The sequence below is a fragment of the Cottoperca gobio genome, chromosome 12, assembly GCF_900634415.1.
Source record: "Cottoperca gobio chromosome 12, fCotGob3.1, whole genome shotgun sequence".
NCBI lineage: Eukaryota > Metazoa > Chordata > Actinopteri > Perciformes > Bovichtidae > Cottoperca > Cottoperca gobio.
This window is the reverse complement of record NC_041366.1, coordinates 7,679,842-7,692,882: the sequence shown is the minus strand read 5'-3', so window position 1 is coordinate 7,692,882 and position 13,041 is coordinate 7,679,842. Positions and strand designations below refer to the sequence as shown.

Sequence of the window (13,041 nt, the reverse complement as noted above, 5' to 3'; positions counted from 1 at the left end):
GCACTGGCTTAGGTTCAGGAAACTCGCAGACCAATTGCATGCGAGTTAAGCCATCCATTAAAAGTGGCAATGTGAAACGCCATGGAGACAAAGCACAAAATGTTTGACCAAACATACCCACTCAAGTCTGAACTGAGGTCACAGAGCCCAATATGATCAATCCAGCAGGATCCTGACCCATTCATTCACTGCCCAACAACGTGCTCATGAATGTTCCCTCAGAGTTGCTTGGATTTTGGGTCTACACAAAAAAACATTCACTGATGGAGGGGCTGTCGGGGAGTGCATGAGTGCAGGAGCTGAAACTTAACTTGAGGGAAAACAAAAAGAAGAACTTTGTGATTAAAATAAAGCAAATACATATGTCAGCATCATCAGCCACAAAGAAAAGTGAAATATTCACCCAGGATGTGCTCGCCCAGCTGGATGAAGCCCTTCATAAGGCACCATGTGGAGGCTTAGCTGTAGAGGAGTCCACTGATGTTTCTGACAATACGTTTGAAATTAATTATAAGTTCAAACTGTTAAAAAATTACTAGTGTAGAGTGTAGCATAGATGTAGCCTAGTTTGTTTTACATTCTTACGTCATAAATGATCTGAGCGGTCAATTTGAGCGGTCCACTGACAAGTTGGATCGATGGCTAAAGACAGGGTCAGTTAAAAGAAAAGTAAATGAACAATCTGACGCGACAGGCAAGGTGCATCGTCCTGATGCAGGTGATTCAGCATCTTCAAGTGCTTCAGCCGCAGCAACAAGTCATTTTGTGCGTTACTGAGTCCCAGGAGAGCGCTTTGCAGTGTAACCACCACCCGGCTGAAAGCTGTGACACTCAGCTTGAACTTGGAAAGTCCAACGCTAAAGTGAAAAGAAAATATCACAGCGACTACATACGATTTGGATTTGTTTGGACTGGAGATGAAGAGGATCCCAATCCACACTGTGTTTTGTGCTACGAGTCGTTGACGAACGAGGCTATGAATCCCGCCAAGCTCAAGCGACATTTTGAGAGCAAACACAAAGATTACTTTGGGAAACCTTTAAGTGTTTTTGAGAGAAAACGTGATGAACTCAAGAAACAAATGACGAAGTGGCATCACAGTTTTTTTTCACCGGGGGAAATGCGAAGGCTACAGAGGCATCATACAGGGTATCCCTTCTCATCGCAAAAACAGGTAAACCTCATTCGATAGGTGAGAATTTAGTCAAACCAGCTGCCAAGATCATGACTGATTTATTGTTTGGGGAGAAAGCAAACAACGAAATGAACAGGGTCCCCCTCTCCAATGACACTGTCCAGCGGTGAATAACAGCCATGGCTGAACATGTGAACGATCAGCTGATCACACGTTTACGCCAAAGCCAGTTTTTCACACTACAACTGGACGAGTCGACTGATATCGGGAATGAGGCAAATCTGCTGTGTTTTGTAAGGTACATTTATGCTACATTTAATAATTAACTTGTGTTTATTGTTAAATCCCTGTTAAACTTGGACCTGCAACCATAGTGTTACTGTATTTTATTTTTGAAAATCCACAGCGGAAGTTTGTGTCGTACTAAATGTGGTGCAGTTTGTGTATCTTGCTGAGGGTAAATTCACTCTGACACTCAGTAATAAACTCAGTAATAAATGTAGACTATGTTTCATTTGATGTGTACAATCTATCAGCATTTACCGTTGTTGGTAAAATATACTTAAATAAACCCACGAAGTCAGGATAAAAATCAAATAAGAGTTTTAATCATTATTCTTGCAAGAAAGAGCAGCAGCAATACAGGTCAGTCCCTCTTTTGTTTACACAACATGGTGGTTTGCAGGAGAGACAGATGGTCTTCTTATCTGGAGTTAAATCGCATATGAACGAAACGCTTGTAGAATCCGTAGTTGTATTTGTATTGTTGATTTAATGTGTGAAGGGGCGATATAGAGAAGGTCACATAAAGCTCATTATTAGGCTGTCATTTGTAATATATTGTTGGAGTGGTAAGCAGGCCTATTGTTTTTGGATATTTGGGGAGTTAGGTGGTCAGTCAGTGTTTCTTTATTGGTTAAGTGGTCCTTGGTCTGAAAAAGTTTGAGAAACACTGACTTATAGTGAATGGCGCATTGATCACCGGTTAAGTGATTGGCCTCCGCAGAGTGATCCGGTTTGTGTTTCTCCAAAAATGTATTCTGGTTCAACTTGTGTGTGTGTGTGTGTGTGTGTGTGTGTGCCCTCTGACTGAATCCGTATTGTTTAACATGAGCCATCTGAAAGTAATAACACTTGAAATGTAATGCAGTCATTTATCTGTTTTATTATCATTCTTCTTTTTGTTTTTAGGATGGCGTTTTGGTGGATGAGTTCGGTTTGCCACATATTCCTGCCTCTTAAACAAGGAATGGATAAAAAACAACTGCACTTTAAATAAACACCTTTATATGTAGAGTAACTTTTATACATGCAAAACATTTGACCTGAGAACACTACGAGTTTGAAGCTGTGTTGGGTTGTGTATTATTACCACTACCGTGGTTGCATGTGGACTTGTAACATGCTGAACCTTTTGTATAAACATTATTCCCCTTTTCTTCTGTCTAACACTTCTTCATCAGTCCCGTCCATCACCAGTATTACCAAGCTTATTTTTATTTGTCTTATTTATATTCTAGTTTTGTGTTGGTCGGTCATTACCGTTTTGTTTTCGAAAGAGTTTTTAAAAGTGAAGATGACTCCCACGGAGCCTGTTCAAATGTCTGCAGGTTATTTTAAACATGCAAAATAAATTGTGTGTTTTAACTTCAATTCTTTGGTTAATTATTATTTGTAAAGGTTAAACCAGGACAATATTAACTGGCCAACAAAATCAACACATTAACAAATATCTCTTTCCGTTAATTATACTCAATTCGTACAAAAAGTTATTTTACATAATTTAGGTTTCTTGGCTCGCAGCATTGCCAGGAACTTGACAACTTTTTGATGGATTACTTTTTTCCTTCACCACACAATGCCAACATTTGTGATCTGAGTATCAATATATTCCAACACATCTTAACCACTATTTATGTAAGACAGTAATCAGGACAACTTGAGGTTTTCACTTCAACACTTTTGTTATGGCTTATACATCACACAAACAAAGAAACGCAGTGTGGCGTGGACTGTGGTCATGGCGCCTCCTGCTGGGGAGAGTCGGGAGTGGCTCAGCAAGGGCTCAGAAAGCTGGACAGAATCAGGTCATCAGCAACACAATACAAGCATGATTGTAACCTGGTACTATTCTCTTGCAGGAGTCCTGGAGGGCCGATGAGAGAGGCTCACAGCCGCACCATCCTTAAAAAAAAGAAATTGGGCTCCTCCCGTGTGGAGAATTGTTATTCATTTTTGTAGTAAACTGTTCCGCTTACCTGGCAGTGGACAGGACTCTTCCACAAGTGTGGCAAGAGTCCTGTCCACAGCCACAGGAGTCTTCCACAAGTGGCTGGTTGTGGAAGACTCCTGTCCATAGCTAGGTCAAAATGACAGACGGGAGGAGCTCGGGTGTTTTCAGGGAGGTGTGACAGTGAGCCTCTCTCATTGGCCCTCCAGGACTGAGTCTACTGCAAGAGAACAGAAGCAGGTAGCCATCATGCTTATATAGTGTCCTGAGCCACTGCTGACTCTCCCGAACAGGCGACACCACTAGCACGGTTCCACAGTAAATAATAAAACAAAAAAATGAAGTGAATTAGAAAGTGGCTTTCAGGATGCTGTTTCAGTATGGAGCAAATCCTCCAGCATAACGGTCATACAGCATGGGATAGTGGCTGGCCTGGCTGTTCTTTGAGGCAAACAAGTTTGCATATCGCTCCTCTGCTTTGAGCCTGCGCTTTTCCTTCTTCTTCTCTGTGTGGTGCTGGAACTTTTTTTTGTTTTTCTTGAGACAAAAGAAGATAAAAGTTAACTTTATTTTGACTTTCTTATAATTTACTTACAATTAAATACAAACTAACTAGTTAGATACAAGGTCAGTGCAAAGGAATGGAAGGATTATGATACACACCTTCACATTTGGGGCTTGATTTTGCAGCAGAGGAGATAAATGGAGTCGTTATCTTTGGTAGGCACACTGTCCATTGTTTTCTCTCCAACCCAGTTGTTGTGCAGTTTCCTTTTTAATATCAGCTGACATGGGGTCAGAGGACAGGCTCTCTGGGTAGACTTTGGCTCCCATAAAAGGGCAGAGCTCAGCAGAGCTTGGCTTACTCAAACTACAAGTGGGGCTTGTGAGCATCACCTGTTGCCACTGAAGCCTTTCTGTTTTCAGTTGGCTCTGCTGTTTTTCCTCCAGGAACTCCTGCCTCCTCGTCTTCTCCAAGTTTTCTTTCAGTGTCCTTTCTGTCACTTGTTTTCTCTCCTCTCTGTCCCTCTTGCACTTCTGCAGGGTCTCCAGAGTGACTGCTTGTCTGCGCTTCATCTCCATTGCTTTCAGCTCAACATACATTTGTATTCTGACCTCCACTCTTCTCTCCTCCAGGGACAATTTTTTTTATGCTTTTAGCCAGCTCCATTTCAGCAAGGAGGTGTTGGCTTGCAATCATCTTTACGTTCATGGTTTAAACTGTTTCTCTGTTGGCTTTCTGATGCTTTCTGTTCAGCAGGTTTGTGGGGAATTAACAATTCTTTGTTGACGTTTATATTTGAGATAATGGGACATTTGTATGAGTTTTATATGTACTAAAAAACTTTTGTTTAATATTATTCTATCAGATCTTTTATGAAATGGCATACCATACTATTACATTTCTTTTAATATTTTTTTTGCGAATACTAAACTATGACATTTATTTTTATATACTATTATATACTATGAATTCTTCACCTTATTAAAACTTATTAAAACTACTTAAAACCAGGAATCCTAACCGCTAGACCATATGGGACATTTGTATAGGTTTTATATGCACTAAAAAACTTTTGTTTAATATTATTCTATCAGATCTTTTATGAAAAGTTCATGGAATACTATACTATTACATTTTTTGCGAATACTAAACTATGACATTTATCTTTATATACTATGAATTCTTTACCTTATTTTTTACGACATACTATAGGCTACTATGACGTTTTCCATTTTCGAAGACATACTATAAAATGACATAATATACTATGAATCTTTTATGATGTACAAATGATGAAATTTTAACACATTTCTTATGGCATTCTCTACTATGACATACTGCACATTTACTTTGTTCAACATATGATATGACTTTTCTGTAATCAAGTGCCTCCATGATACCATTACACACTCAGCATGTATTCTATTTGGGGGCGTGCCCCTTCAGGCCTTTGGTTTTCCCCACAAACTAAGGTATTGCTGCCTCAAAAGTCAGTTCCCATACCGGGAGTCGAACCCGGGCCGCCTGGGTGAAAACCAGGAATCCTAACCGCTAGACCATATGGGACATTTGTATGGGTTTTATATGCACTAAAAAACTTTTGTTTAATATTATTCTATCAGATCTTTTATGAAAAGTTCATAGAATACAATACTATTACATTTTTTGCGAATACTAAACTATGACATTTATCTTTATATACTATGAATTCTTTACCTTATTTTTTACGACATACTATAGGCTACTATGACGTTTTCCATTTTCGAAGACATACTATAAAATGACATAATATACTATGAATCTTTTATGATGTACAAATGATGAAATTTTAACACATTTCTTATGGCATTCTCTACTATGACATACTGCACATTTACTTTGTTCAACATATGATATGACTTTGCTGTAATCAAGTGCCTCCATGATACCAGTACACACTCAGCATGTATTCTATTTGGGGGCGTGCCCCTTCAGGCCTTTGGTTTTCCCCACAACTAAGGTATTGCTGCCTCAAAAGTCAGTTCCCATACCGGGAGTCGAACCCGGGCCGCCTGGGTGAAAACCAGGAATCCTAACCGCTAGACCATATGGGACATTTGTATGGGTTTTATATGCACTGAAAAACTTTTGTTTAATATTATTCTATCAGAATCTTTTATGAAATGTTCATAGGCATACCATACTATTACATTTTTTGCGAATACTAAACTATGACATTTATCTTTATATACTATGAATTCTTTACCTTATTTTTTACGACATACTATAGGCTACTATGACGTTTTCCATTTTCGAAGACATACTATAAAATGACATAATATACTATGAATCTTTTATGATGTACAAATGATGAAATTTTAACACATTTCTTATGGCATTCTCTACTATGACATACTGCACATTTACTTTGTTCAACATATGATATGACTTTTCTGTAATCAAGTGCCTCCATGATACCATTACACACTCAGCATGTATTCTATTTGGGGGCGTGCCCCTTCAGGCCTTTGGTTTTCCCCACAAACTAAGGTATTGCTGCCTCAAAAGTCAGTTCCCATACCGGGAGTCGGACCCGGGCCGCCTGGGTGAAAACCAGGAATCCTAACCGCTAGACCATATGGGACATTTGTATAGGTTTTATATGCACTAAAAACTTTTGTTTAATATTATTCTATCAGATCTTTTATGAAAGTTCATAGTATACTATACTATTACATTTTTTGCGAATACTAAACTATGACATTTATCTTTATATACTATGAATTCTTTACCTTATTTTTTACGACATACTATAGGCTACTATGACGTTCTTTTTAAGACAAATGACATAGTATACTATGAATCTTTTATGACGTACAAACTATGACATTTTAACACATTTCTTATGGTGTACTCTACTATGACATAGTGCACAATGACTTTTTTCAACATGTGATATGACTTTGATGTACTCAAGTGCCTCCATGATACCAGTACACACTCAGTATGTATTCTATTTGGGGGCCTGACCCGGCAGGCCTTTGGCTTTCCCCACATACTAAGGTACTGCCGACCCAAAAGCCAGTTCCCATACCGGGAGTCGAACCCGGGCCGCCTGGGTGAAAACCAGGAATCCTAACCGCTAGACCATATGGGACATTTTTACATGTTTTACATGTACTAAAAACTTTTGTTTAATATTATTCTATCAGATCTTTTATGAAATGTTCATGGCATACAATACTATTACATTTTTTGCCAATACTACTATGACATTTATTTATACTATGAATTCTTTAGCTTATTTTTTATGACATACTATAGGCTACTATGACGTTCTTTTTAAGACAAATTACATAGTATACTATGAATCTTTTATGACGTACAAACTATGACATTTTAACACATTTCTTATGGTGTACTCTACTATGACATAGTGCACAATGACTTTTTTCAACATGTGATATGACTTTGATGTACTCAAGTGCCTACATGATACCAGTACACACTCAGTATGCATTCTATTTGGGGGCCTGACCCGGCAGGCCTTTGGCTTTCCCCACATACTAAGGTACTGCCGACCCAAAAGCCAGTTCCCATACCGGGAGTCGAACCCGGGCCGCCTGGGTGAAAACCAGGAATCCTAACCGCTAGACCATATGGGACATTTTTACATGTTTTACATGTACTAAATACTTTTGTTTAATATTATTCTATCAGATCTTTTATGAAATGTTCATGGCATACAGAGCTATTACATTTTTTGACAATACTATGACATTTATCTTTATATACTATGAATTCTTTACCTTATTTTTTACGACATACTATAGGCTACTATGACGTTTTCCATTTTCGAAGACATACTATAAAATGACATAATATACTATGAATCTTTTATGATGTACAAATGATGAAATTTTAACAGATTTCTTATGGCATTCTCTACTATGACATACTGCACATTTACTTTGTTCAACATATGATATGACTTTTCTGTAATCAAGTGCCTCCATGATACCATTACACACTCAGCATGTATTCTATTTGGGGGCGTGCCCCTTCAGGCCTTTGGTTTTCCCCACAACTAAGGTATTGCTGCCTCAAAAGTCAGTTCCCATACCGGGAGTCGAACCCGGGCCGCCTGGGTGAAAACCAGGAATCCTAACCGCTAGACCATATGGGACATTTGTATGGGTTTTATATGCACTGAAAAACTTTTGTTTAATATTATTCTATCAGAATCTTTTATGAAATGTTCATAGGCATACCATACTATTACATTTTTTGCGAATACTAAACTATGACATTTATCTTTATATACTATGAATTCTTTACCTTATTTTTTACGACATACTATAGGCTACTATGACGTTTTCCATTTTCGAAGACATACTATAAAATGACATAATATACTATGAATCTTTTATGATGTACAAATGATGAAATTTTAACACATTTCTTATGGCATTCTCTACTATGACATACTGCACATTTACTTTGTTCAACATATGATATGACTTTTCTGTAATCAAGTGCCTCCATGATACCATTACACACTCAGCATGTATTCTATTTGGGGGCGTGCCCCTTCAGGCCTTTGGTTTTCCCCACAAACTAAGGTATTGCTGCCTCAAAAGTCAGTTCCCATACCGGGAGTCGGACCCGGGCCGCCTGGGTGAAAACCAGGAATCCTAACCGCTAGACCATATGGGACATTTGTATAGGTTTTATATGCACTAAAAACTTTTGTTTAATATTATTCTATCAGATCTTTTATGAAAAGTTCATAGTATACTATACTATTACATTTTTTGCGAATACTAAACTATGACATTTATCTTTATATACTATGAATTCTTTACCTTATTTTTTACGACATACTATAGGCTACTATGACGTTTTCCATTTTCGAAGACATACTATAAAATGACATAATATACTATGAATCTTTTATGATGTACAAATGATGAAATTTTAACAGCATTTCTTATGGCATTCTCTACTATGACATACTGCACATTTACTTTGTTCAACATATGATATGACTTTTCTGTAATCAAGTGCCTCCATGATACCATTACACACTCAGCATGTATTCTATTTGGGGGCGTGCCCCTTCAGGCCTTTGGTTTTCCCCACAACTAAGGTATTGCTGCCTCAAAAGTCAGTTCCCATACCGGGAGTCGAACCCGGGCCGCCTGGGTGAAAACCAGGAATCCTAACCGCTAGACCATATGGGACATTTGTATGGGTTTTATATGCACTAAAAAACTTTTGTTTAATATTATTCTATCAGATCTTTTATGAAATGTTCATGGCATACAGAGCTATTACATTTTTTGACAATACTATGACATTTATTTTGACATACTATGCATTCTTTAGCTTATTTTTTATGACATACTATAGGCTACTATGACGTTCTTTTTAAGACAAATGACATAGTATACTATGAATCTTTTATGACGTACAAACTATGACATTTTAACACATTTCTTATGGTGTACTCTACTATGACATAGTGCACAATGACTTTTTTCAACATGTGATATGACTTTGATGTACTCAAGTGCCTACATGATACCAGTACACACTCAGTATGCATTCTATTTGGGGGCCTGACCCGGCAGGCCTTTGGCTTTCCCCACATACTAAGGTACTGCCGACCCAAAAGCCAGTTCCCATACCGGGAGTCGAACCCGGGCCGCCTGGGTGAAAACCAGGAATCCTAACCGCTAGACCATATGGGACATTTTATGGGTTTTATATGCACTAAAAACTTTTGTTTAATATTATTCTATCAGATCTTTTATGAAAAGTTCATAGAATGCAATGCTATTACTTTTTTTGCGAATACTAAACTATGACATTTATCTTTATATACTATGAATTCTTTACCTTATTTTTTACGACATACTATAGGCTACTATGACGTTTTCCATTTTCGAAGACATACTATAAAATGACATAATATACTATGAATCTTTTATGATGTACAAATGATGAAATTTTAACACATTTCTTATGGCATTCTCTACTATGACATACTGCACATTTACTTTGTTCAACATATGATATGACTTTGCTGTAATCAAGTGCCTCCATGATACCAGTACACACTCAGTATGTATTCTATTTGGGGGCCTGACCCATCAGGCCTTTGGTTTTCCCCACAACTAAGGTATTGCTGCCCTCAAAAGTCAGTTCCCATACCGGGAGTCGAACCCGGGCCGCCTGGGTGAAAACCAGGAATCCTAACCGCTAGACCATATGGGACATTTGTATGGGTTTTATATGCACTAAAAAACTTTTGTTTAATATTATTCTATCAGATCTTTTATGAAAAGTTCATAGAATGCAATGCTATTACATTTTTTTGCGAATACTAAACTATGACATTTATCTTTATATACTATGAATTCTTTACCTTATTTTTTACGACATACTATAGGCTACTATGACGTTTTCCATTTTCGAAGACATACTATAAAATGACATAATATACTATGAATCTTTTATGATGTACAAATGATGAAATTTTAACACATTTCTTATGGCATTCTCTACTATGACATACTGCACATTTGACTTTGTTCAACATATGATATGACTTTTCTGTAATCAAGTGCCTCCATGATACCAGTACACACTCAGTATGTATTCTATTTGGGGGCCGTGACCCATTCAGGCCTTTGGTTTTCCCCACAACTAAGGTATTGCTGCCTCAAAAGTCAGTTCCCATACCGGGAGTCGAACCCGGGCCGCCTGGGTGAAAACCAGGAATCCTAACCGCTAGACCATATGGGACATTTGTATGGGTTTTATATGCACTGAAAACTTTTGTTTAATATTATTCTATCAGAACTTTTATGAAATGTTCATGGCATACCATACTATTACATTTTTTGCGAATACTAAACTATGACATTTATCTTTATATACTATGAATTCTTTACCTTATTTTTTACGACATACTATAGGCTACTATGACGTTTTCCATTTTCGAAGACATACTATAAAATGACATAATATACTATGAATCTTTTATGATGTACAAATGATGAAATTTTAACACATTTCTTATGGCATTCTCTACTATGACATACTGCACATTTACTTTGTTCAACATATGATATGACTTTGCTGTAATCAAGTGCCTCCATGATACCAGTACACACTCAGTATGTATTCTATTTGGGGGCGTGCCCCTTCAGGCCTTTGGTTTTCCCCACAAACTAAGGTATTGCTGCCTCAAAAGTCAGTTCCCATACCGGGAGTCGAACCCGGGCCGCCTGGGTGAAAACCAGGAATCCTAACCGCTAGAACATATGGGACATTTGTGTATGGTTTTATATGTGCTAAAAAACTTTTGTTTAATATTATTCTATCAGATCTTTCATGAAAGGTTCATAGAATGCAATGCGATTACTTTTTTTGCGAATACTAAACTATGACATTTATCTTTATATACTATGAATTCTTTACCTTATTTTTTACGACATACTATAGGCTACTATGACATTTTCCATTTTCGAAGACATACTATAAAATGACATAATATACTATTAATTCGTTTATGATGTACAAACGATGACATTTTAACACATTTCTTATGGCATTCTCTACTATGACATACTGCACATTTACTTTGTTCAACATATGATATGACTTTGCTGTAATCAAGTGCCTCCATGATACCAGTACACACTCAGTATGTATTCTATTTGGGAGCCTGGCCCATCAGGCCTTTGGTTTTCCCAACAACTAAGGTATTGCTGCCTCAAAAGTCAGTTCCCATACCGGGAGTCGGACCCCGGCCGCCTGGGTGAAAACCAGGAATCCTAACCGCTAGACCATATGGGACATTTGTATGGGTTTTATATGCACTGAAAACTTTTGTTTAATATTATTCTATCAGAACTTTTATGAAATGTTCATGGCATACCATACTATTACATTTTTTGCGAATACTAAACTATGACATTTATCTTTATATACTATGAATTCTTTACCTTATTTTTTACGACATACTATAGGCTACTATGACGTTTTCCATTTTCGAAGACATACTATAAAATGACATAATATACTATGAATCTTTTATGATGTACAAATGATGAAATTTTAACACATTTCTTATGGCATTCTCTACTATGACATACTGCACAATTACTTTGTTCAACATATGATATGACTTTGCTGTAATCAAGTGCCTCCATGATACCAGTACACACTCAGTATGTATTCTATTTGGGAGCCTGACCCATCAGGCCTTTGGTTTTCCCAACAACTAAGGTATTGCTGCCTCAAAAGTCAGTTCCCATACCGGGAGTCGAACCCGGGACGCCTGGGTGAAAACCAGGAATCCTAACCGCTAGAACATATGGGACATTTGTGTTGGTTTTATATGTGCTAAAAAACTTTTGTTTAATATTATTCTATCAGATCTTTTATGAAAAGTTCATAGAATGCAATGCTGATTACTTTTTTTGCGAATACTAAACTATGACATTTATCTTTATATACTATGAAATCTTTACCTTATTTTTTACGACATACTATAGGCTACTATGACATTTTCCATTTTCGAAGACATACTATAAAATGACATAATATACTATGAATCTTTTATGATGTACAAACGATGACATTTTAACACATTTCTTATGGCATTCTCTACTATGACATACTGCACATTTACTTTGTTCAACATATGATATGACTTTGCTGTAATCAAGTGCCTCCATGATACCAGTACACACTCAGTATGTATTCTATTTGGGAGCCTGGCCCATCAGGCCTTTGGTTTTCCCAACAACTAAGGTATTGCTGCCTCAAAAGTCAGTTCCCATACCGGGAGTCGGACCCGGGCCGCCTGGGTGAAAACCAGGAATCCTAACCGCTAGACCATATGGGACATTTGTATGGGTTTTATATGCACTGAAAACTTTTGTTTAATATTATTCTATCAGAACTTTTATGAAATGTTCATGGTATACCATACTATTAAATTTTTTGCGAATACTAAACTATGACATTTATCTTTATATTCTATGAATTCTTTACCTTATTTTTTACGACATACTATAGGCTACTATGACGTTTTCCATTTTCGAAGACATACTATAAAATGACATAATATACTATGAATCTTTTATGATGTACAAATGATGAAATTTTTACACATTT

At 37.1% G+C, this 13,041-nt stretch overlaps 15 non-coding genes across 15 annotated transcripts; all 15 read right to left on the bottom strand.

Annotated features, from left to right (window-relative positions):
• Positions 1-5,364: 5,364 nt before the first annotated feature.
• Positions 5,365-5,436, bottom strand: trnae-uuc (transfer RNA glutamic acid (anticodon UUC)). Its single transcript has one exon. It is a non-coding gene; the product is annotated as a tRNA-Glu (tRNA).
• Positions 5,437-5,891: 455 nt separating this feature from the next.
• trnae-uuc (transfer RNA glutamic acid (anticodon UUC)) lies at positions 5,892-5,963 on the bottom strand. The gene has a single exon. It is a non-coding gene; the product is annotated as a tRNA-Glu (tRNA).
• Positions 5,964-6,421: 458 nt separating this feature from the next.
• Positions 6,422-6,493, bottom strand: trnae-uuc (transfer RNA glutamic acid (anticodon UUC)). Its single transcript has one exon. It is a non-coding gene; the product is annotated as a tRNA-Glu (tRNA).
• Positions 6,494-6,934: 441 nt separating this feature from the next.
• On the bottom strand, positions 6,935-7,006 carry trnae-uuc (transfer RNA glutamic acid (anticodon UUC)). Its single transcript has one exon. It is a non-coding gene; the product is annotated as a tRNA-Glu (tRNA).
• Positions 7,007-7,442: 436 nt separating this feature from the next.
• Positions 7,443-7,514, bottom strand: trnae-uuc (transfer RNA glutamic acid (anticodon UUC)). The gene has a single exon. It is a non-coding gene; the product is annotated as a tRNA-Glu (tRNA).
• A 449-nt stretch (positions 7,515-7,963) lies between these two features.
• trnae-uuc (transfer RNA glutamic acid (anticodon UUC)) lies at positions 7,964-8,035 on the bottom strand. Its single transcript has one exon. It is a non-coding gene; the product is annotated as a tRNA-Glu (tRNA).
• Positions 8,036-8,493: 458 nt separating this feature from the next.
• Positions 8,494-8,565, bottom strand: trnae-uuc (transfer RNA glutamic acid (anticodon UUC)). The gene has a single exon. It is a non-coding gene; the product is annotated as a tRNA-Glu (tRNA).
• A 455-nt stretch (positions 8,566-9,020) lies between these two features.
• trnae-uuc (transfer RNA glutamic acid (anticodon UUC)) lies at positions 9,021-9,092 on the bottom strand. Its single transcript has one exon. It is a non-coding gene; the product is annotated as a tRNA-Glu (tRNA).
• A 438-nt stretch (positions 9,093-9,530) lies between these two features.
• Positions 9,531-9,602, bottom strand: trnae-uuc (transfer RNA glutamic acid (anticodon UUC)). Its single transcript has one exon. It is a non-coding gene; the product is annotated as a tRNA-Glu (tRNA).
• Positions 9,603-10,056: 454 nt separating this feature from the next.
• On the bottom strand, positions 10,057-10,128 carry trnae-uuc (transfer RNA glutamic acid (anticodon UUC)). The gene has a single exon. It is a non-coding gene; the product is annotated as a tRNA-Glu (tRNA).
• A 459-nt stretch (positions 10,129-10,587) lies between these two features.
• Positions 10,588-10,659, bottom strand: trnae-uuc (transfer RNA glutamic acid (anticodon UUC)). The gene has a single exon. It is a non-coding gene; the product is annotated as a tRNA-Glu (tRNA).
• A 455-nt stretch (positions 10,660-11,114) lies between these two features.
• Positions 11,115-11,186, bottom strand: trnae-uuc (transfer RNA glutamic acid (anticodon UUC)). The gene has a single exon. It is a non-coding gene; the product is annotated as a tRNA-Glu (tRNA).
• Positions 11,187-11,643: 457 nt separating this feature from the next.
• On the bottom strand, positions 11,644-11,715 carry trnae-uuc (transfer RNA glutamic acid (anticodon UUC)). Its single transcript has one exon. It is a non-coding gene; the product is annotated as a tRNA-Glu (tRNA).
• Positions 11,716-12,169: 454 nt separating this feature from the next.
• trnae-uuc (transfer RNA glutamic acid (anticodon UUC)) lies at positions 12,170-12,241 on the bottom strand. Its single transcript has one exon. It is a non-coding gene; the product is annotated as a tRNA-Glu (tRNA).
• A 456-nt stretch (positions 12,242-12,697) lies between these two features.
• Positions 12,698-12,769, bottom strand: trnae-uuc (transfer RNA glutamic acid (anticodon UUC)). Its single transcript has one exon. It is a non-coding gene; the product is annotated as a tRNA-Glu (tRNA).
• Positions 12,770-13,041: the final 272 nt, after the last annotated feature.